This window comes from Pleurodeles waltl, chromosome 10 (assembly GCF_031143425.1).
Source record: "Pleurodeles waltl isolate 20211129_DDA chromosome 10, aPleWal1.hap1.20221129, whole genome shotgun sequence".
Lineage (NCBI taxonomy): Eukaryota > Metazoa > Chordata > Amphibia > Caudata > Salamandridae > Pleurodeles > Pleurodeles waltl.
In genome coordinates this window covers 666,637,409-666,659,584 of record NC_090449.1, presented here as the reverse complement: position 1 = coordinate 666,659,584, position 22,176 = coordinate 666,637,409, and positions in this window count along the sequence as shown.

The window sequence follows — 22,176 nt, the reverse complement described above, 5'->3', positions numbered from 1 at the left end:
ACTTAAATTAATTTTTCATTACTTTGAGGGCTACTTCTCTCATAGGCTAACATTGGGAATTCCTTAATACTCTTCCAAGCTGTGTCTGATTACAAAGGAGTCGTTATGTCATGTTTCATATCTTTGGATAACATTACTATTTTAGAAATGCCACTTTTAGAAAGTGGATATTTCTCTACTCTTAGAACTGTGTGTGTGTGTGCAGCCTGTCTCTAATACAAGTCTGGAGTAGGTGACAGGTACACTTTGTACATTCCCTCTAGACAGCGACAAACACTGGAAGGTTAGGTCTGTTGGAGTACTCATCTGCATTCATCTGCATCCTGATGGCTCTTCCTGGGGAGGAAGGGTGGGAAGGGCTGAAACTTACACCTGAATATGTAGTGCTTTTCCCAACAAAAAGGGCTAATTACCCCCTACTTATAGCTCAGAGCTAGGGCTGAGGAAGAAAGGATACTTGTGTACTTCAAAGATCCTTCTTTGAAGTCACCCCTACTTCAAAGGCACATTTGGGTATAAGTACTGGGACTGTTACCCCACCATATCAAACACTTCTGGATCTACAACTGGACTCTGTCAGACGAACTGCTGTACTCCATCAAGGACTGTTACTCAGATTGACTGCTGACTTGGAAAGACTGCTTTTCTGCTGCACTGCCCTGCTGCCCTGCTGCCCTCTGACCTTGTTGAGAAAGAGCTGAACTCTGACTTGCAACCCAAAGTGTTCTCCAAGGGCTTGTTGGCTTCCCTCCTGTTGTTAGAGACTCTGGGATATCAAAGTCTCCTGTGCCTGTTTCACTGGAAGTGGACTCAGATACTTGCACTAGTGAAATCGACGCATTTCCTGCCTGCTGGAAGTGTCAATCAACACATCGACCCTGTAGCAGAAGTAAAATCAGCGCATTGCACTTGGTGCCCAAGCAGCATCTCCGGATCTCTGCATCGACTGATGCATCCCGCGCATGCTGGAAGTGGCAACCGGTGCATCAGCATTGACACAGCACTGAAACCACAGCATTGCCGTCATCGCTGAAGGTCGCACAGCGCATTCATTTGACAGCGAGGACAAAATTGGTGCATCAGCTTTGGAATCAGCGAATCGCAGCTTTGGCGCTCATCGTCAGAAACCAGCACTTCACCATCAATGGGTGAGAAAAATCACCTTATCCCTAGATTGCAGGAGTGATATTAACGCATCTACAGACGCATCTACCCCACATCTCATGTTTGCGACCAGGTTCAAGGTACTCTGTTTCCCGAGCCTTTACTCAGCCCATGGTTCTTCGTGGTCGGCTTGAACTGTTGACTTTGTCCTGGTGCCCGCGACCTCAGGTAAGCACTATTTGTTTCCAAGTGCTATTTTTATAGTTATTCTTCTAAAATTCAAACACAATTTCTAGTCACAGGATTTTTGTTGTTTTGGTCTTGATGTATTCATAAAACTATTGTCTATTTTCCTAAACCTGTATGGAGCCTTTTTGTGTTGTTTTCATTGTGTTACTGTGTGTGTGTTGCACAAACGCTTCACACATTACCTCTTTACATAAGCCTGACTGCTTTGTGCAAAGCTACTAGATGGTGAGCATAGGTTAACTTTTAGTGTGTATCTGACCTACCCTTAGTAGAGTGGTTCTCCCTACTTGGACTGGGTGCATACCCTTGCCAACTAGCGATCCCATTTCTAGCAATCAGGGTCCACTTACAAACTCATCTGGGGTTGGTGTGCTTGCTACAGACAAGATCCCAGAAGATGCGGAGCACAGCAGGCAACAGTGTCTTCTAGAGATTGGTTGGGACGCTGTGGTTACATGGTAAGGAATTTTCCTTTGAAATCCATAATCTCCCTAATCGAGTAATATGTGATCCTTTAATATCTCTCTCTTTTTGCCTGCTCCAGGCATTGTGTGTATTTGTGGTTCCTTGAATTCACTTTCACCTAGGTTACCTGGTCTGTCATCAATGGAACACTTGAATCTGGCAGCAAACATCCCGGAGTAGATAGTGCCTAGGATGGGTGAATCCTGGAAATGTAACCAGGGGGATTCCTTTGGCAATGTCATCCTCTCCCATTCAGACTACAGATAAGAGCAAAATAGTTTGTGGTACCACCCAGGTAGTCAATCAATGCAGGAGGCTTGCGGATGAACGGTCGTGCTCTTTGAATTGGAAGGAGATGAAGGCTGATTATCCTGCACTCCTTTACTTCTTCAAGTTTCTTTTCAATCAGGTGGTGATAGTGAGGAACAAACATCACAGTCACAAAATCATATTTAAACAAACAGGTGGATGCTAGAGTCATAGGGCCAGATGTATCAAAAATCCGATTTGCAATTCTTAAATAGCGAATTTTAAGAAATCGCTATTTAAGAAATGCAAAATGGGATGTATGAATTTTGCGATTTGGTAATAGCGATTTCTTAAAATGAGCAGATGCTATTACCGAATCGCAAATAGAGAATGGGACTCCATTCAACCTGTTGGTGCGAATGGTTGATACATGTGCTTTGGAAATCGCAAATGGGAATTCTCTATTTGCGATTTTCTATTAGAGAATCGCAATTTGCGATTCTATAAATGGGGTCGCAATTTTAAGGAATCGCTATTTTTGCAATTCCTTAAAATGGCACTGCGAATACCTTTCATACATTGTGAAAGGCATTTTTGCATTTGCAAACTGCCGAATTTTGTGATTCGCACTGTTTGCGAATGCAAAAATGTTTGATACATAGTCTGTTACAGATCTTACTTTTCAAATAATTAACAAGACAGAAATTCTGACTTCTGCTGGCACCTATTGTTTTCAAACAAATATGCCACAAATTAGGGACCCCAAGTTAGATCTCTTTGCAAGTGCAGAGAATACACCCCTAACAGCATTTCTGTCCTTGCTTGAAAAGAAAGACTGTTGGGTAAAAGATGTACTGACATGTCCACAGCGTCCTCTTCTGTTGTATGCCTTCCTTCCTGTTCCCCTAATACCCAAACTATTGTCCAGGTTAAAGAAACAGAGGGTGAATCTCATTTGACGGCCACCTTTTGGCCTAAAGTGGGGTGGCTATTGACGATGACAGCAAGAGTGTCTGAATAGGTCCTTCTGGTAGATTAGTGTCCCCTCTGATCTACCCTTCTTTCACTGAGCACTGACAAAATAAGGTAATTAAAAGCATAGCTGCTCGAAAATGCTGGATCTTTCTTCTTCTGTAGCCTGTTCACTTCAGGAATCTTGATGTCTGGCGATCGTCATCCTTTTCTAAATGGTATATGGACAGATCTTTCAACCCTATTACCTGTGATTGTAAGTGGATCATACAGTTTCTTCCATATGGTTTTGACAAGGATGTAGACATTGTCACTTAAAAGGTGCAAAGGACAGCGATAAAAAGGGCTGTTAGAGCACTTTGTGGTATTCCTGAGATGTATTCCTTTGGTGCTAGATTGCTGAAGAGTTTTTTTTGTTCTTTCATGATGCCTAATTTTAAACTGATTGCTCTTTTGTTTGATTTTCCTTTAGTTTGGTTCTTAAGATGTTACAAACCCATCCCTTTGAACCATTTGTTGAGGAATATTTAAAGCACTTATACTTGAAGGTATTCTTTTTGGTGGCCTTATCATCAGTCTGTAGACTTGGAGAATATGGTTCTTTGTCTAATAAGCCTCCCCTTATTTCAGATTGTTTTCAGACAGACTGGTTCTTAGGTTAGGACCATATTTCTGTCCTAAAGTAATATCTTCTTCCCATCAGGAACAAGAAATAATGCTAGCTTCTTTCTTTCAAGCACCTACCACTCCCGAGGAAGAAGGTTGACACACATCAGATGTGTTAACGACAGTGAAGATCTACATGTCAAGGCCTCAAGATTAAAGACAATGTCAAAATGTATTCATTCATTTTAGTGTTTTTCATCATGGTCAAGAAGCTTCTACTTCAACTTTGAATAATTGGATTAGAAGACTCATTTCTATTAGCTATGCTTCACAGAACACAGCTTTGCCCGGTAGAGATCTCTTCCCCTGTATGCATCTTTGCCTGCAGAGAAAGAGACAAAATCTCTGCTTTCAGCAAACAGGAGCTGTTTGACAGCTCCGCTTCCTGAAAGTGGAGTTATTTTTGCCTTTGCTTGGCAGGAGCTGTCAGCTCCCCCCAAGCAAAAGGAAACAGCTACCTCCCGAGGGTGGTAGTAGGAGCTAGCCCTGGTGGGTGGCAGTCTCTAGGGCCATGTATAGCTCCAGGATGGGGGCAGCGACCCCCCCTCCTTTGTTTCAGTTTCTGCCTGGAGGAGGTGGCAGTACCCAGTGCCAGAGTCCCCAACAGACCCCTTGCTTATTGCATGTTGTAGCCCCAGAGAGGTGGCGGTCCTATCATCCCCCATCTAATTCAGTAAATTTGGCCCCTGGGAGATAGTGGTCCCTAGGGCACGGGGCTGCGTGGCCCCCCCACATTCAATAACTGTTGCCTTGGGGAGGTGGTGGTTCCGGGGGCCTGGGTGGGTCTACAGGCCCCCGTTGATTATCTATTGCTTGCCCCATTGAGGTGGTGATCCATGGGGCAGGTCCGTGCGGCCCTTCCACACATTAAATAATTGTAGCACCTGGGGCACGGGGTGGGTCCCCCACATAATTTACTTCTGTAGTCCCTGAAAGGTGGTGGTCTCCAGGGCTTTTTCTCTTTCTAGACCAAAGGCTACCCTTCTGCCAAATTTGGGGTAATTCAGTCCAGCAGTTCGGGTTGTAGTCGTGTTCAAACCACTATGGGAATTAAAATGGGAAACATACTTTTTTTTGCCCCCACCCCTCTTTTTCACAGCTCCTACATGACGGATCATCCCGAAATTTTCTGTGCACATCAAGACCCAACTCCAACTTGACACTTTTTTGGAAACTTTCGTGAAGATTCTTCAAATGGTGCCAAAGATATAGATAAGTCAAAAAACACTTTTCCTATGAAAACTAGGTCCTATAACTACCTACCTATATATGTCCTAGTGGCGGTCGTATAGTTAGGACCTAGTTTCTATATAAAAAGCATTTTTTTACTTGCCTATATCTTTGGCGCCACTAGATGAATCTTCATGAAACTTTTCCCAAACATTTGCCAGTCCCATCAGCTGCTGCCTGGAAAGTTTTGGGGGGATCCGCCCATGGAGCCGAGAAAAAGGGGAGGGTCACAAAACACGTTTTCCCCATTCATTTTTCCATATGGATTTTAAACAGCGATAGGGTAAAACCTACTGGACGGCATTACACCAAATTTGGCAGGAAGGCGCAGAAGAAATGCTTTTTTGTTTTGGTGTAACTCCATTTACTAGTTTTAGAGAAATTAAAGACAATCCAAATTTGTATATCTAGGGACGTGAAGGATTTGCGACCTCTCTCTGTCTTGTGCAGAGATCTGATTGGCTGATAACACTTCAACAACAGAAGCCGTTGAAGTGTTGTCAGCCATCTCGGGACTCAGCGGAAGCCGAGTCCCCAATAAAAGTAAAAAATAAAGAAAAGGTGACAGGGTACGAACACCCTGAGTCCTTAGCTCTGGTGTTGGGGTTACAAAGAGACCTCCCAGGACTACAAAGCTTCTATTTTTGATTTTACAAACGGATCAGGGTGGATCTGCGGATCCGCCGTAAAATTAAAAAATAAAATGAAGTATGGGTTCCGGCACTTCATTGTCATAAAGCTCCCGGGTGGGCCAAGTCCCGGGGGCATTTCTTTACAAATGCAGGGAGCCTCTTGGTCCCTGTCTGCTGTCCTGGGTACTGCCACCTCCCTAGGACTGTAAGTTGAATATGCATGGGGCTGCCCGGCCCCCTCCCACTGCCCCAGGGACCACCACCTCCCCAGGGCTTAGAATTGATATGCGGGGGACCGCATGCCCCCTGCTGCCCTGGGGACCACAACCTTCCCAGGGCTTTGATTAAATAAGTGAGGGGGGTGCATGCCCCACGCTGCTCCGGGGACCACCACCTCCCCGGGGCGTTATTGTAATAATATGCTGGGGGCATGCCCCCCACTCCCCTGGGGACCACCACCTCCCCAGGGCTTTGATCAGATGTGAAAGTGGATCATGTGCCCCCCCACCGTTGCCACGAGAACTACCACCTCCCCCAGGTATTAGTGTAATAATATGCAGGTGGACCGCGTGCCCTCTCTGCTGCCCTGAGGACCACTACCTCCCATGGACAAATATTTAAAAAAGAAAGGGGGTCCCTCCCGGGGGCTGTGTGCACAGTTGGAAGGGGCCTGCACGGCCAACCCCACTTGGAGCCACTGATGGCCCTGAGGACTGCCACACCCCAGGGCTGGCTCCTGCTATGTCCCTGGGTGCCCACTGCTGGGACATAGCTGTACAGCAAACACTTTGGGGCATATTTATACTCTGTTTGCACCGGATTTGCGTCGTCTTTTTTTACGCAAATCCGACGCAAAACTAACTCCATATTTATACTTTGGCGTTAGACCCGTCTAGCGCCAAAGATTTTGGAGTTTGCGTCATTTTTTAGCGTGGACACCTTCCTTGCGTTAATGATATGCAAGGTAGGCGTTCCCGTCTAAAAAATGAATCTGAGGCATGTGCACCGTATTTATACTCCCGGGCAAAAATGACGCCCGGGAGTGGGCGGGTCAAAAAAAATGACGTCCAGCCGCTTTAGCGTCATTTTTTAACGCCTGGTCAGGGCAGGCGTTAAGGGACCTGTGGGCTCGGAAGGAGCCCAGAGGTGCCCTCCCATGCCCCCAGGGACACCCCCTGCCACCCTTGCCCACCCCAGGAGGACGCCCAAGGATGGAGGGACCCATCCCAGGGAACTTAAGGTAAGTTCAGGTAAGTATTTTTTTTTTTTTTTGTGGCATAGGGGGGCCTGATTTGTGCCCCCCTACATGCCACTATGCCCAATGACCATGCCCAGGGGACAGAAGTCCCCTGGGCATGGCCATTGGGCAAGGGGGCATGACTCCTGTCTTTGCTAAGACAGGAGTCATGCCAATGGAGGGTGGGAGTAAAAAAAATGGCGCAAATCGGGTTGAGGCAGATTTTTTGCCTCAGACCGACTTGCCCCATTCTTTGACGCCCAAGCTCCATTTTCCCCTACGCCGGTGCTGCCTGGTGTGGGTCATTTTTTTTAACGCACACCAGTCAGCTCCGCCGGCTAACGTCATTCCATAAATAAGGCGCCCGCATGGCGCTTTGGAATGGCGTTAGCCAGCGTTACATTTTTTTACGCACAACTGCGTTGGCGCAGTTGTGCGCCAAAAAGTATAAATACGGCCCTTTGGGTTTTGACAGCAAGACATGTAAAGCAGGTCCTGCTGTCAAAATCCGAAGCTTTCATCTCTGTCCCCTGCATGTGTGCAGGGGACAGAGATGAAATGCTTCAGCAAGCACGGGGCTGCTTTCAAAGCAGCTCTGTGCTTGCTGAAGCAATGGCACTGCAGGGGAAGCCTTAAGGCTTCCCCTGCAGTGCCAGATAGCCCATAAGGGTGTTTTATTAAAAATATATATTTAAAAAAACGAATAAATAAATAAATATATAGGGACCGCGGGGAGTCCTTGAGGGCTCCCTCGCTGTTCCAGGTAGCTTATAAAGGGGTAAGAAAAAAAACACCATGAATCAGTGGGAAGGTTGCTAGACCTTCACACTAAGCAGTCAGGTTTCAGGACCAGCCAAACTCACTTCCCTTTTTTTAAAACATAACAAATTATTTTAATTTGAAAAAATTACAGATACATTTTTTAAATTTAAATTGTACGGAAAAATCTCATTCTAAGGAGATCATACATCAAAACCTAAAAAAACTGTATCTCTCTCCATCTTGCACTTTCTCTCTCTCTCTCTTTCATCAATCTTTTTCTCCAATTCACACACACACACGCAGACCCTTACGCATCCACTCACAGACCCACTCAGAGATTCACAAACCCACTCACAGACCCACTCAGTCCTTGTACACACACACACACACACACACAGCCCCAGTCAGACCTTCACGCACCTACTCACAGACCCATTCAGATAGTTATGCACCCACTCACAGACCCACTCAGACTCTCACACACACCCTCACAGACCCATTGACAGCCTCATGCATCTACTCAGAGACCTGCGCACCCACTGACACACCCACTAAAACACTAATGTACGCACTCTCACACCCAGACAGACATTCTCACAGCCACTCTCACCTCCAGATACACCCTCTCACACCTATTCTGACATCCAGAGAGGCTGTGGCAAACTTCTGCTGCGCACGGCTAAAGGGCTTTGCACAGCATGAGGTTGGGTGGTTAGGCGGGTTTGCCATAGGCCCGGTCTTGCAGGCAACCTCCACTGCGCACAGGCGAATGCTGTGCATGGTGCAAAGTTGGGTGCTTAAAGGGGGATGGCCTGTAGCCAGGCCCTGTGGACAACTGCTGCCATGCGCAGCCGTGGTTAGGTTCACGTATAGTGAGGAAAATGACTATACGTTAAAAAAAACATAGAATTCACTGAAAAAAACAAAGGTTACAGAGATGTTATAGTTAGGAAATAGAATTTAAAAATACATAAAAATTCACTTAAAAAAACAAAGGTTACAGGGACGTTATAGTTACTATAACCCGCCCCCTGAGGTAACTATAACTCGTACCCTCGCCATGCACTGCTAATTACCCCATAAATTACGTCACTCGTGCCATCTTTGATAACGTTTTTGATAAAACCAATTTAATATTTGCAGTAAAAAAAATTAGTTAAAACTGTGCATGGCGAGAGCGCGAGTTATAGTTACTTGAGGTAACTGGTGAATTTCTATGGTTTTGTACGTTTGAACTATGAGCCCTGTAATCCTTGTTTCTTGTAGAGTGAATATACACACCATGTGTCTGCACCTCAGGGCAGATGGCGGTGGTTCTTTGATGAATGCTCATGTCGTTTCTTTCTTACAGCCCATGGCTTTTGTTTATGTGTAGGCAGATCCCACTAAAACTAGACTGAATAATTATTCTTGTCAATATATTTGTATCTTTTCAAATCCCATCGAAATGATGTAATCAAGGACGACTTTTTTGACGTGGGAAGAAAATCCATTCAAAAACATTTCAGCTTTTATCATGGCACATAGGGCCAGATGTAGCAAATTAAAAATGTGCAAGGTGCAAAGTGCGAGTCCATGCGACTCGCACTTTGCACCTCGCAAATTGGTATGCAGTACGGTGTCTCAGACACCGACTGCAACTCGCTATGGGATCGCAATGACCCACCTCATGAATATTCATGAGGTGGGTCGCAAATTGCGGCCCCATAGCGAGTATAGGCACTCGCAAACATGGAGGCCTGCTGTCGTCAGCCGACCTCCATGTTCGTGACTGCTTTTAACCTCTTAAGTGCGGGCGTCGGCCACTGGCCGACGCCCACACACCCTCCCTGGTGCGGGTCACGACCAGTGGCCGACACCAGGAAGGGCATTAATAAATCCTCGGGTGCGTCGCACCCGAGGATTTTTTTATTTTTTTTTCCCCCCCCCCGGGAGACACGGAAGCTATCGTGTCTCCCGCCGCTCCCCACCCCCCACCCGCCCCTTTGTGACGCGGCGCGCTGACGTTGCAAAGGTGTTTTCCCCATGAAAGCAGGAAGCAGCCTTGCGGCCGCTTCCTGCTTTCATGGGGAAAACGGCCTTTTACACGTTCGGGAAGGCCTCGTAAGAGAGGGGAGAGTCTCCCCTTTCTTACGAGGCCTTCCTGAAAGTGTTTCCTGGCCCCCGATCGCAGCACAGCTGCGACACTCCCCTTTCTTACGAGGCCTTCCTGAAAGTGTTTCCTGGCCCCCGATCGCAGCACAGCTGCGATCGGGGGGGTCAGGAAACATTTTGAAAAGGCCTCGTAAGAAAGGGGAGACTCTCCCCTTTCTTACGAGGCCTTCTGAAACGGTTTCCTGGCCCCCGATCGCAGCACAGCTGCGATCGGGGGCCAGGAAACCCCACTAGACACCAGGGATTTCACTTTTGGGGGGCGGCCCCCCCCCGGAAAACGGGCCCCCCCCCCCCCCCGGCCAAATTTTCTTTAAAAAAAAAAAAATGAAATGACAGGGGGTCGCCCGTGGGCAGGGTGACCCCCTGTGGGGGCAATTTTTTTTTTAGATGTTGCAGGGTTTCCCTGGCCATTTTGGCCCCCAAGGAAACCATACAACAACTAAAAAAAAATATATGTATATATCTATATATATATATCTATGTAGATAGATATATCTAGGTACATGGATATATCTATAGATATATCTATGTAGATATATATTTATATATATATATATATATATATATATATATATAGGTAGATCTGTATCAAAGAGATTTATAAAGCGCGCTACTCACCTGTGAGGGTCTCAAGGCGCTGGGGGGGGGACGGGGGGAGGGAAAGGGGCTAGGAGGTTCACTGTTCAAAAAGCCAGGTTTTGAGGCCCTTCCTGAAAAGAAGTAGGTTTTGGGTCTTGCGAATGTGGGTTGTGAGTGCGTTCCATGTTTTGGGTGCAATGTAGGAGAAGGATCTGCCCCCGGTGGTGGTGTGTTTGATGCGGGGGACAGAGGCGAGAGAGAGGTCAGCTGAACGGACGTTTCGTGTGGGGGTGTGGAAGGTGACTCTCGTTGAGGTAGGCAGGGCCTGTGTTGTGGAGTGATTTGTGTGTGAGGATGAGGATCTTGAAGGTGATCCTTTTGTCAATGGGGAGCCAGTGGAGGGATTTGAGGTGTGGAGAGATGTGTTCGTGTCGGTGGAGGTCGAGGATGAGTCGTGCTGCTGAGTTCTGGATGCGTGTAGTTTGCACTTGAGTTTTAGAGTGGTGCCGGCGTAGAGGGCGTTTCTGTAATCAAGCCTGCTGCTGATGAGTGCGTGAGTGACAGTTTTTCTGGTCTCTGTGGGGATCCATTTGAATGTTTTTCAGTATACGGAGTTTGTTGAAGCATGAGGATGTAAGAGCGTTGATTTGTTGGGTCATAGAGAGGGAGGAGTCTAGGATGATGCTGAGGTTGCGTGCGTAGTTGGCAGGGGTGGGTGCAGGGCCTAGCGTGGTGGGCCACCATGGGGGGTCCCAGGTTTTTTTGGTGAGGGCCAAAGAGGATTATTTCGGTTTTGCTTGAGTTGAGTTTCAGGTGGTTGGCTGTCATATATACATCACTTTTGTCAATATGTGTGTGGTTTCCATGGGGGGAAAAGGGTCCGACTTGTCTAGTGGCAGTTTTAGTGCCATAAAGAAGCGCAGAAGGTTTATTTGCCTACTGCAAAGAGCACATCTGTATTTTATGTAAATAGCTGAGTACATTAGTAAAGTCTATGGAGAGATGAAGGGCACTTTTGCTGGGTGGTAATGAGGGAATCCGAGGAGGAGGGAGTGGGAGCACCAATAATGATTGTTGGACTGGGCGCAGGAGGTGCTAAAGACTGTGACGAATGGTATGTGACAAGGTGTTTTTTGAGTGTCTTGAAAGTACGTGCTGATTGAGGGAAGAAGCGCAGGTAAGGTGGCCTCTACTGTTGCACGTATCTCACACACACCATCGATTTTGTGACTGTCTACGTAGGCTAGTGTTTTAGAGCAACAGTTTAGCCAATAGCAGAGATGGCATCTTGATGGATGACTGCTGCCTGCACTCGGGTTATAGAGGACCGCTCTGACATAGGATCAGAGACTGAGACATCAGATACTGAGACAGCATCTGAGGGATAGGACAATGGCACAGACTCTGGGAGTGATTTTTCAGTCAGAGGAGTCCCATTCGAAAACTCCTCTTCCAGTACATTATGAGGGAGGTGATGAGGACAGTCCTGCTGTCCCTTCGCAAGCTGTTCTTGCAACTGGGTAATAGTGGGTTAGGCCAACCCAGAGAGCAGGTGAATGCAGCGGCAAGCAGAGAGAGAGTGCTCTCTTGGGAGCTCACCAATTTAGTTCAGCCCCAAATTCCACCACCCAAATCATATTGTGGAGACATCAAAATTGTCTATGGCAAAACAAACTGGTTTTGTAAGGCAGGCACCTGTGTTTTTGGTCCTGGATTCGGCGGCCATATAGAGAAACACACTAAACCCAAACATTCCTGGAAACTAGACATTCGGGGGAGTCCACAGAGGTGTGACTTGTGTGGATTCCCCAAAGTTTTCTTACCCAGAATACCCTGCAAAGCTGAAATGTTGAAAAAAAACTCTATTTTTCTCGCATTTCTGTCACACAAACTACAGGAATATGCTGGGATCCACAACATTCCTACCACCCAGTGACTCCTCACCTGTCCTGATAAAAACACTACCCCACTTGAGTGCCTACACCTAGTGCCTGTGTCAGGAATGGATCACCCCAGGGTCAACAGCTGCCTCACGTAAGGACCAACATTGACCGTTGTGTGATCTATTCCTGTCGCAGGCACCAGGCCTAACCACACAAGTGAGGTATCATATTTATCGGGAGACTTGGGGGAACGCTGGGTGGAAGGAAATTTGTGGCTCCTCTCAGATTCCAGAACTTTCTGTCACCGAAATGTGAGGAAAACGTGGTATTTTAGCCACATTTTGAGGTTTGCAAAGGATTCTGGGTAACAGAACCTGGTCCGAGCCCCACAAGTCACCTCATCTTGGATTCCCCTGGGTTTCTAGTTTTCAAAAATGTGCTGGTTTGCTAGGTTTCCCCAGGTGCCGGCTGAGCTAGAGGCCAACATCCACAGGTAGGCACTGTTTTCTATGAAAAAATGTGATGTGTCCACGTTCTGTTTTGGGGCATTTCCTGTCGCGGGCGATAGGCCTACCCACACAAGTGAGGTATCATTTTTATCGGGAGACTTAGGGGAACGCCGGGTGGAAGGAAATTTGTGGCTCCTCTCAGATTCCAGAACTTTCTGTCACCGAAATGTGAGGAAAACTTGTTTTTTTAGCCACTTTTTGAGGTTTGCAAAGGATTCTGGGTAACAGAACCTGGTCCGAGCCCCGCAAGTCACCCCTCCTTGGATTCCCCTAGGTCTCTAGTTTTCAGAAATGCACAGGTTTGGTAGGTTTCCCTATGTGCCGGCTGAGCTAGAGGCCAAAATCTACAGGTAGGCACTTCTCAAAAACACCTCTGTTTTCTTCAAAAAATTTGGATGTGTCCACGTTGCGCTTTGGGGCGTTTCCTGTCGCGGGCGCTAGGCCTACCCACACAAGTGAGGTATCATTTTTATCGGGAGACTTGGGGGAACGCCGGGTGGAAGGAAATTTGTGGCTCCTCTCAGATTCCAGAACTTTCTGTCACCGAAATGTGAGGAAAACTTGTTTTTTTAGCCACTTTTTGAGGTTTGCAAAGGATTCTGGGTAACAGAACCTGGTCCGAGCCCCGCGAGTCACCCCTCCTTGGATTGCCCTAGGTCTCTAGTTTTCAGAAATGCACAGGTTTGGTAGGTTTCCCTAGGTGCCGGCTGAGCTAGAGGCCAAAATCTACAGGTAGGCACTTCTCAAAAAACACCTCTGTTTTCTTCCAAAAATTTGGATGTGTCCACGTTGCGCTTTGGGGCGTTTCCTGTCGCGGGCGCTAGGCCTACCCACACAAGTGAGGTATCATTTTTATCGGGAGACTTGGGGGAACGCCGGGTGGAAGGAAATTTGTGGCTCCTCTCAGATTCCAGAACTTTCTGTCACCGAAATGTGAGGAAAACTTGTTTTTTTAGCCACTTTTTGAGGTTTGCAAAGGATTCTGGGTAACAGAACCTGGTCCGAGCCCCGCGAGTCACCCCTCCTTGGATTGCCCTAGGTCTCTAGTTTTCAGAAATACACAGGTTTGGTAGGTTTCCCTAGGTGCCGGCTGAGCTAGAGGCCAAAATCTACAGGTAGGCACTTCTCAAAAAACACCTCTGTTTTCTTCCAAAAATTTGGATGTGTCCACGTTGCGCTTTGGGGCGTTTCCTGTCGCGGGCGCTAGGCCTACCCACACAAGTGAGGTATCATTTTTATCGGGAGACTTGGGGGAACGCCGGGTGGTAGGAAATTGGTCGCTCCTCTCAGATTCCAGAACTTTCTGTCACCGAAATGTGAGGAAAACTTGTTTTTTTAGCCACTTTTTGAGGTTTGCAAAGGATTCTGGGTAACAGAACCTGGTCCGAGCCCCGCGAGTCACCCCTCCTTGGATTGCCCTAGGTCTCTAGTTTTCAGAAATGCACAGGTTTGGTAGGTTTCCCTAGGTGCCGGCTGAGCTAGAGGCCAAAATCTACAGGTAGGCACTTCTCAAAAAACACCTCTGTTTTCTTCCAAAAATTTGGATGTGTCCACGTTGCGCTTTGGGGCGTTTCCTGTCGCGGGCGCTAGGCCTACCCACACAAGTGAGGTATCATTTTTATCGGGAGACTTGGGGGAACGCCGGGTGGAAGGAAATTTGTGGCTCCTCTCAGATTCCAGAACTTTCTGTCACCGAAATGTGAGGAAAACTTGTTTTTTTAGCCACTTTTTGAGGTTTGCAAAGGATTCTGGGTAACAGAACCTGGTCCGAGCCCCACGAGTCACCCCTCCTTGGATTGCCCTAGGTCTCTAGTTTTCAGAAAAGCACAGGTTTGGTAGGTTTCCCTAGGTGCCGGCTGAGCTAGAGGATAAAATCTACAGGTAGGCACTTCTCAAAAAACACCTCTGTTTTCTTCCAAAAATTTGGATGTGTCCACGTTGCGCTTTGGGGCGTTTCCTGTCGCGGGCGCTAGGCCTACCCACACAAGTGAGGTATCATTTTTATCGGGAGACTTGGGGGAACGCCAGGTGGAAGGAAATTTGTGGCTCCTCTCAGATTCCAGAACTTTCTGTCACCGAAATGTGAGGAAAACTTGTTTTTTTAGCCACTTTTTGAAGTTTGCAAAGGATTCTGGGTAACAGAACCTGGTCCGAGCCCCGCAAGTCACCCCTCCTTGGATTCCCCTAGGTCTCTAGTTTTCAGAAATGCACAGGTTTGGTAGGTTTCCCTATGTGCCGGCTGAGCTAGAGGCCAAAATCTACAGGTAGGCACTTTGGAAAAAACAGCTGTGTTTTCTATAAAAAAAATAGGATGTGTCCATGTTGTGTTTTGGGGCATTTCCTGTCGCGGGCACTAGGCCTACCCACACAAGTGAGGTATCATTTTTATCGGGAGACTTGGGGGAACACAGAATAGCAAAACAAGTGTTATTGCCCCTTATCTTTCTCTACATTTTTTCCTTCCAAATATAAGAGAGTGTGTAAAAAAAGACGTCTATTTGAGAAATGCCCTGCAATTCACATGCTAGTATGGGCACCTCGGAATTCAGCGATGTGCAAATAACCACTGCTCCTCAAAACCTTATCTTGATCCCATTTTGGAAATGCAAAGGTTTTCTTGATACCTCTTTTTCACTCTTCATATTTCAGCAAATGAATTGCTGTATACCCAGTATAGAATGAAAACCAACTGCAGGGTGCAGCTCATTTATTGGCTCTGGGTACCTAGGGTTCTTGATGAACCTACAAGCCCTTTATATCCCCGCAACCAGAAGAGTCCAGCAGACAAAATGGTATATTGCTTTCAGAAATCTGACATCGCAGGAAAAAGTTACAGAGTAAAACATAAAGAAAAATGGCTGTTGTTTTCAGTTCAATTTCAATATTTTTTTATTTCAGCTGTTATTTTCTGTAGGAAAACCTTGTAGGATCTACACAAATGACCCCTTGCTGAATTCAGAATTTTGTCTAGTTTTCAGAAATGTTTAGCATTCCGGGATCCAGCATTGGTTTCACACCCATTCCTGTCACTAACTGGAAGGAGGCTGAAAGCACCAAATATAGTAGAAATGGGGTATGTCCCAGTAAAATGCCAAATTTGTGTTGAAAAATTTGGTTTTCTGATTCAAGTCTGCCCGTTCCTGAAAGGTGGGAAGATAGTGATTTCAGCACCAGAAACCCTTTGTTGATGGCATTTTCAGGGAAAAAACCACAAGCCTTCTTCGGCAGCCCTTTTTTCCCATTTTTTGGGAAAAAACTAAATTTTCACTGTATTTTGGCTATTTTCTTGGTCTCCTCCAGGGGAAACCACCAACTCTGGGTACCATTAGAATCCCTAGGATGTTGGAAAAAAAGGACGCAAATTTGGCGTGGTTAGCTTATGTGGACAAAAAGTTATGAAGCCCTAAGCGCGAACTACCCCAAATAGCCAAAAAAGGGCTCAGCACTGGGGGGGGGAAAGGCCCAGCAGCTAAGGGGTTAAATAAAGCAGTTTTTTTTTTTTTTAAGTGTAGCCCGTTTTCCTTACAGGAAAACGAGCTGCACTTAAAAAAAAAAACGAAACCTTTAGTTTCGGTATTTTTTCAGGGCAGGGAGTGGTCCCTTGGACCACTCCTTGCCCTGAAAAAATATTTGTGGGTCCAGTCACAAACTGGAAGGGGTCCCATGGGGACCCCTTCCAATTTACGAGTGGGTTACCATCCACTTGAAGTGGATGGTAACTGTGATGCCATTTGCGACCGCGTACGGTATTGCATACCACTCAGACTCGCAAATAGGAAGGGAACACCCCTTCCTATTTGCGAGTCGGAAATGCATATTGCGAGTCGGTACCGACTCGCAATATGCATTTCTGCATAGCAAAGAGGCATTTGCGCCTCGCAAACGGCGATTTTCGCCGTTTGCGACGTGCAAATACTTTGCTACATCTGGCCCCATAATGCCCAACTTCCTTTTAACAGTTACAGAAAGTTCCACTAGGTGGTGCTGTGCACTTATGCTGTGGAACGTGAACTCCATTCACGTCGTTAGCCTGCAGTTTAATTAGACTTCTGGCGTGAATAAGAAAGGTTTAGAATAACATAATTTTTGGCTAGCCTTGTGTTTATGCCGAGCCTTATTAGAAAGTGTGAAAACGTCAAATCCATCATTGAAGACAGTCTTTCTGGAAGAATGTGCCTACAGCTTCATGGTCCTGCTGCACCATCCATGAAAAACCTTGCCATTATTCCTAAACGCGATTTATTTTTAGAATTATTTTCGTCTGTTCTTATATCTCGGGCATAGCAGTATGCCAGAAAACTATGCGTGTGTGGTTTGCTTTGATACAATGGCTGCAATCAAATTAGGGACATTTCCATTTAAACTGGCGACCCATTAGCTCAAGAGTCCTTTACTTTTTTCTTTCAAAGTAAACAATCTTAGTTGGATAAGCCACCATTAGCGCACGGTCACGCTTCTTTCAATCCCAAAAGCTTCATTTAGACCACCATAGCAGGTTATTTTAAACCAAAGTGCCAACGTGGTGGGAGCACTTTTGGCGAAACTGTTAATGCCAACCAGGATGCCCAGTCGATATTCTTTGTTTTTCAGAAATACCTCCTCACAGCATTAGTTTGTTTATGAAAAACGAAAAATACAGACACAGCATCCATCCCAGTGGATGAGACAGGCATTGTTACTTTTGGCCGTTCGTGGCCTTGTAAAACAGGACAAACCTGCGTCAAGAACTTATTCTAATTTGGCAGGACCTTCTTAAACAGTTAGGCCCATAATTATACTTTTTTAGCGCCGCCTTTGCGTCGTTTTTTGACGCAAAATCGGCGCAAACTTACAAAATACAGGCCCGTATTTATACTCCGTTTGCGCCGAATTAGCGTAGTTTTTTTCGACGCAAATTCGGCGCAAAACTAACGCCATATTTATACTTTGGCGTTAGACGCGTCTAGCGCCAAAGTATGGGCAAATAGCATCATTTTTTTGCGTGAACGCCTTCCTTGCGTTAATGAGATGCAAGGAAGGCGTTCCCGTCTAAAAAAATGACGGCGACGCAAATGCGTCGTATTTATACTCCCGGGCACAAATCACGCCCGGGAGTGGTCGGGTCAAAAAACCCCGCATTTGCGCCACTTTTTAACGCCTGGGTCAGGGTAGGCGTTAAGGGGCCTGTGGGCTCAAAATGAGCCCACAGGTGCCCTCCTATGCCCCCAGGGACCCCCCCTGCCACCCTTGCCCACCCCAGGAGGACCCCCAAGGATGGAGGGACCCACCCCAGGGACATTCAGGTAAGTTCAGGTAAGTATAATTTTTTATATTTTTTAATTTTTTTGGGTGGCATAGGGGGGCCTTATTTGTGCCCCCCTACATGCCACTATGCCCAATGACCATGCCCAGGGGACATAAGTCCCCTGGGCATGGCCATTGGGCAAGGGGGCATGACTCCTGTCTTTACTAAGACAGGAGTCATTTAAATGGCGTCTGGGCGTCGAAAAAAATGGCGCAAATCGGGTTGAGGCGATTTTTTTGCCTCTACCTGACTTGCCCCATTTTAAGACGCCCTAACGCCATTTTCCCCCTACGCCGGCGCTGCCTGGTCTACGTGGTTTTTTTCCACGCACACCAGGCAGCGCCGGTCTGCTAGCGCCGGCTAACGCCATTCCATAAATACGGCGCCCGCATGGCGCTTCAGAATGGCGTTAGACGGCGCTAAATTTTTTGACGCTAAACTGCGTTAGCGCAGTTTAGCGTCAAAAAATATAAATACGGGCCCCAGTTGCATTTTGTAAGTTTGCGCCGAATTTGCGTCAAAAAACGACGCAAAGGCGGCGCTAAAAAAGTATAAATATAGGCCTTAGCCTCTAAATGACCCTTAAGTGTGCCCTGGCCAGCACTTAAGGACTGACCTCTTCTGACCATGCCTCATGACTGTGCCCTACTTGCCTACCGAATCCTTTGACTAGAAGATGTGGAGAAAAAGTTGGAGCCAACAATTCCATCCTAGTAAAAGCAGGAACTTTTAGAAGTTTCATCCGTGTGTCTAAGCAAGGACACAGCGTGAACAAGTCTTTGGAGCTAGCTTCTTTTAGGTATTTTGGCTACTCTCACACAGGGAGGTACTATAAGCAGATGGCATTTTATAGTAAGCTTCCACTGGTAAGGGAAGGATAGTGCTTCATTTCATTGGCAACCCCATGGGCAGGCTAAAGAGGCTCAGCCAGCAGTTAGACTCCCACTGTTTTGAAAAAACCCTGATAGGATGACAAAGGAAATGTTGAAAAGTTAACGAGAGTAAGGTGTAGAACATGTGTTTCCAATAGGTAGCTTGTGAGCTACCAGTAGCTCTCGAGCTACCTGTGAGTAGCTCTCCTGTGAGCAGGCCAGCATACTAATATAAAAGCTTTTGCTTGCTTGACTCATTATGAAAAGCAAAATTAAAAAGCATGTATTCAAGACGAAAACGTGTGTATTTTCAGAACTCATAAACTGGTGTTTCGAGAAAAATGGTTGAATTCCCAAAATGTATTTAAAGCCAATATTTGAGTTAGAGAGATTTGTTAGAAATGGGGTGTTTGGTTGGCAGTCAGGTTACCCCCTGTCCAAGCAAGGACCCTCACTCTAGTCAGGGTAAGTCACACACAATCTAAATTATCCTGTCAACCCTCTGGTAGCTTGGCACTGAGCAGTCAGGCTTAACTTAGAAGGCAATGTGTAAAGTATTTGTGCAATAAATCATACAATAACACCATATAGCACCACAAAAATACACCACACAATGTTTAGAAAAATATATAATATTTATCTGGATATTTGCAGGTCAAAACGATCAAAGATGCAATAAGTAAATGTAGAGATATCACTGAAAAGTGATATTAAGGCACTCATTACGACCCTGGCGGGCGAGGAGAAGTGGCGGTAATACCGCCAACAGGCTGGCGGAAACAAAAAAATGGAATTATGACCATGGCGGTACCGCCATGGTCATCCGCCACTTCTCCACTCCGACCGCCAGGGTGGTGATGACCGCTGGGATGGAGACTTCGGTCTCCAGCCCGGCAGCCGTCACTAGACCGCCGGCAGTATCAGGACCCTGCATACCACCATGGATTTTGTGTGGTTTGGAACCGCCACGAAATCCAGGCGGTAGGCACTATCAGTGGGGTCTCCCCCACCACCCTCCACCACCCGAGTCCTCCCCCCAAACCCTGACCCCCCTACAACCTCCCAAAGGTGGCAGGACCCCCCCTCCCCACCCCCAACATTGACACACACCCCCCACCCCCAACATTGACCCCCCACCCTCAACATTGACACACACCCCCTACACGCACACATACACTACAACAACACATACCCGCACACATGCAAACAGACATGCAGACTGACCTGCACACATTTTCCAGACACACAACACCCCCCGCATGCATACACGCACTCACACCCCCTCTACATACTCACACGAACACCCCCATGCACGCACACAACACACAATACCTTCCCTCCCCCCTCCCCTAACAGACGATCACCTTACCTTGTCCGGTGATCCTCCGGGAGGGGACGGGATCCATGGAGGCTGCTCCGCCGCCAGCTCCCTGTCACCAGAACACCGCCACACCGAATCCTGGGTTGGGATTCGGTGGGCGGTGTTCTGATGATGGGGCGGTGGAGGTGGAGCCGCCTCCACTTCCCCGCCAACCGACCAGTATGGCTGCTGGTGGCTCTCCATCCAAAAAAGGACAAAGGGCTGCCAGCAGTCATGATGCGCTGCACAGAAAACCGCCTGCACTGGCGGACTTCAGCACGGCAGTACCTCGGCGGTCTTGAAAAAAGACCGCCGAGGTTGAAATGAGGCCCTAAGTGTCTTAAGTCGTTTAAAAGCAAACAAAGCCACCTTCAAGCACAAAGTACCTGGTTCACGTGAAAAATCTCTGCAAAGGGCCGCAGAGGAGGAGAAGCGTGGAAACAAAAGGGTGTGTGTCGCTTTCTCGGGCCGCACACAGCAATGAGTAGTTTAGTTCCCAAGCAGGGACGGCTGTGCGTCGATTTCCGGCGCTCGGTCGTGGATCCTCTTCGTGTTGCGGGGTTTTCAGACGCCCCGGGGTCTGTGCATGGAATCCTGGGCTTACAGAGCGAAGTCACAAGCACTGCGTGGATCCAGTGGGCGTTGCGTGGAATTTTCTACTGCACAGCAGGAGCTGCGTCGATTCCTCTCGGGAAGTCGGGCTGCGTCGTTCCAGGTCGGCTATGCGGTGATCCAGTGGGCCGTGCGTCGAAGTTCCGGTCGCAACGCAGGCGCCACATCTATCTTCTCCTTGCAAAGTCGCTTTGCGTCGTTCTGGTTCGGCGTGCAGTCAATTTCTCACCGCGGGACAGGCTGTACGTCATTCTTAGCAGGCTGTGGGTCGAATTTTCGACGCACAAGGAGTCCTGTTGCAAGAGTGAAGTCTTTTTGGTCCTGAGACTTCAGGGAACAGGAGGCAAGCTCTATCCAAGCCCATGGAGAGCACTTCTTCACCACAGCCAGAGAGAAGTAAGGCAGCAGGGCAACAGCAAGGCAGCAGTCCTTCTCAGAAAGCAGTCAGGTGAGTCCTTTGGGCAGCCAGGCAGTTCTTCTTGGCAGGATACAGGTTCTGGTTACTGGTTTCTTCTCCAGGAAGTGTCTGTGAGGTAGAGTGTCCACCCCAAGAAGTGTCTAAGTTGGAAGGGTCAGAGAACCTGCTTAAATACCCAAATATGCCTTTGAAGTGGGGGAGACTTCAAAGAGTGGCTTAGAAGTGCATAAGGTCCCCTTTTAGTTCCATCCTGTATGCCAGAGACCCAGTAGGGGGTGTGGCAGTCCTTTGTGTGAGGGCAGGCTACTGTCCTTTGAGATGCAAGTGTCAAGACCTCCACCCTCCCAGCCCAGGAAGACCCATTCAAAATGTAGACGTATGCAAGTGAGGCTGAGTATCCTGTGTTTGGGATGTGTCTGAGTGAATGCACAAGGGAACTATCAACTAAACCTAGCCAGGTGTGGATCGGAAGGCACAGAAGGATTTAAGTGTAGAGAAATGCTTACTCAGTAATATAAAATCCAACTTCACCAGTCAGTAGGATTTTGTATCACCATTCTGGCCATACTAAATATGACCTTCCTACTCCTTTCAGATCAGCAGCTACCACTCAAAACAATGTATGATGTTAGCTTATGAAGGGAGCAAGCCTCACAGCAGTGTAAAACGAATTCAGGAGTTTTACACTACTAGGACATGTAAACTACACAGGTACATGCCCTGCCTTTTGCCTACACAACACCCTGCCCTATGAGTTACCTAGAGCATACCTTAGGGGTGTCTCATGTGTAGAAAAAGGGGGGTTTTAGGCTTGGCAAGTACTTTTAAATGCCACGTCGAATTGGCAGTGAAACTGCACACACACAGGCCTTGCAATGGCAGGCCTGACACAGGGTTATGGAGCTACTTAAGTGGGTGGCCCAACCAGTGCTGCAGGTC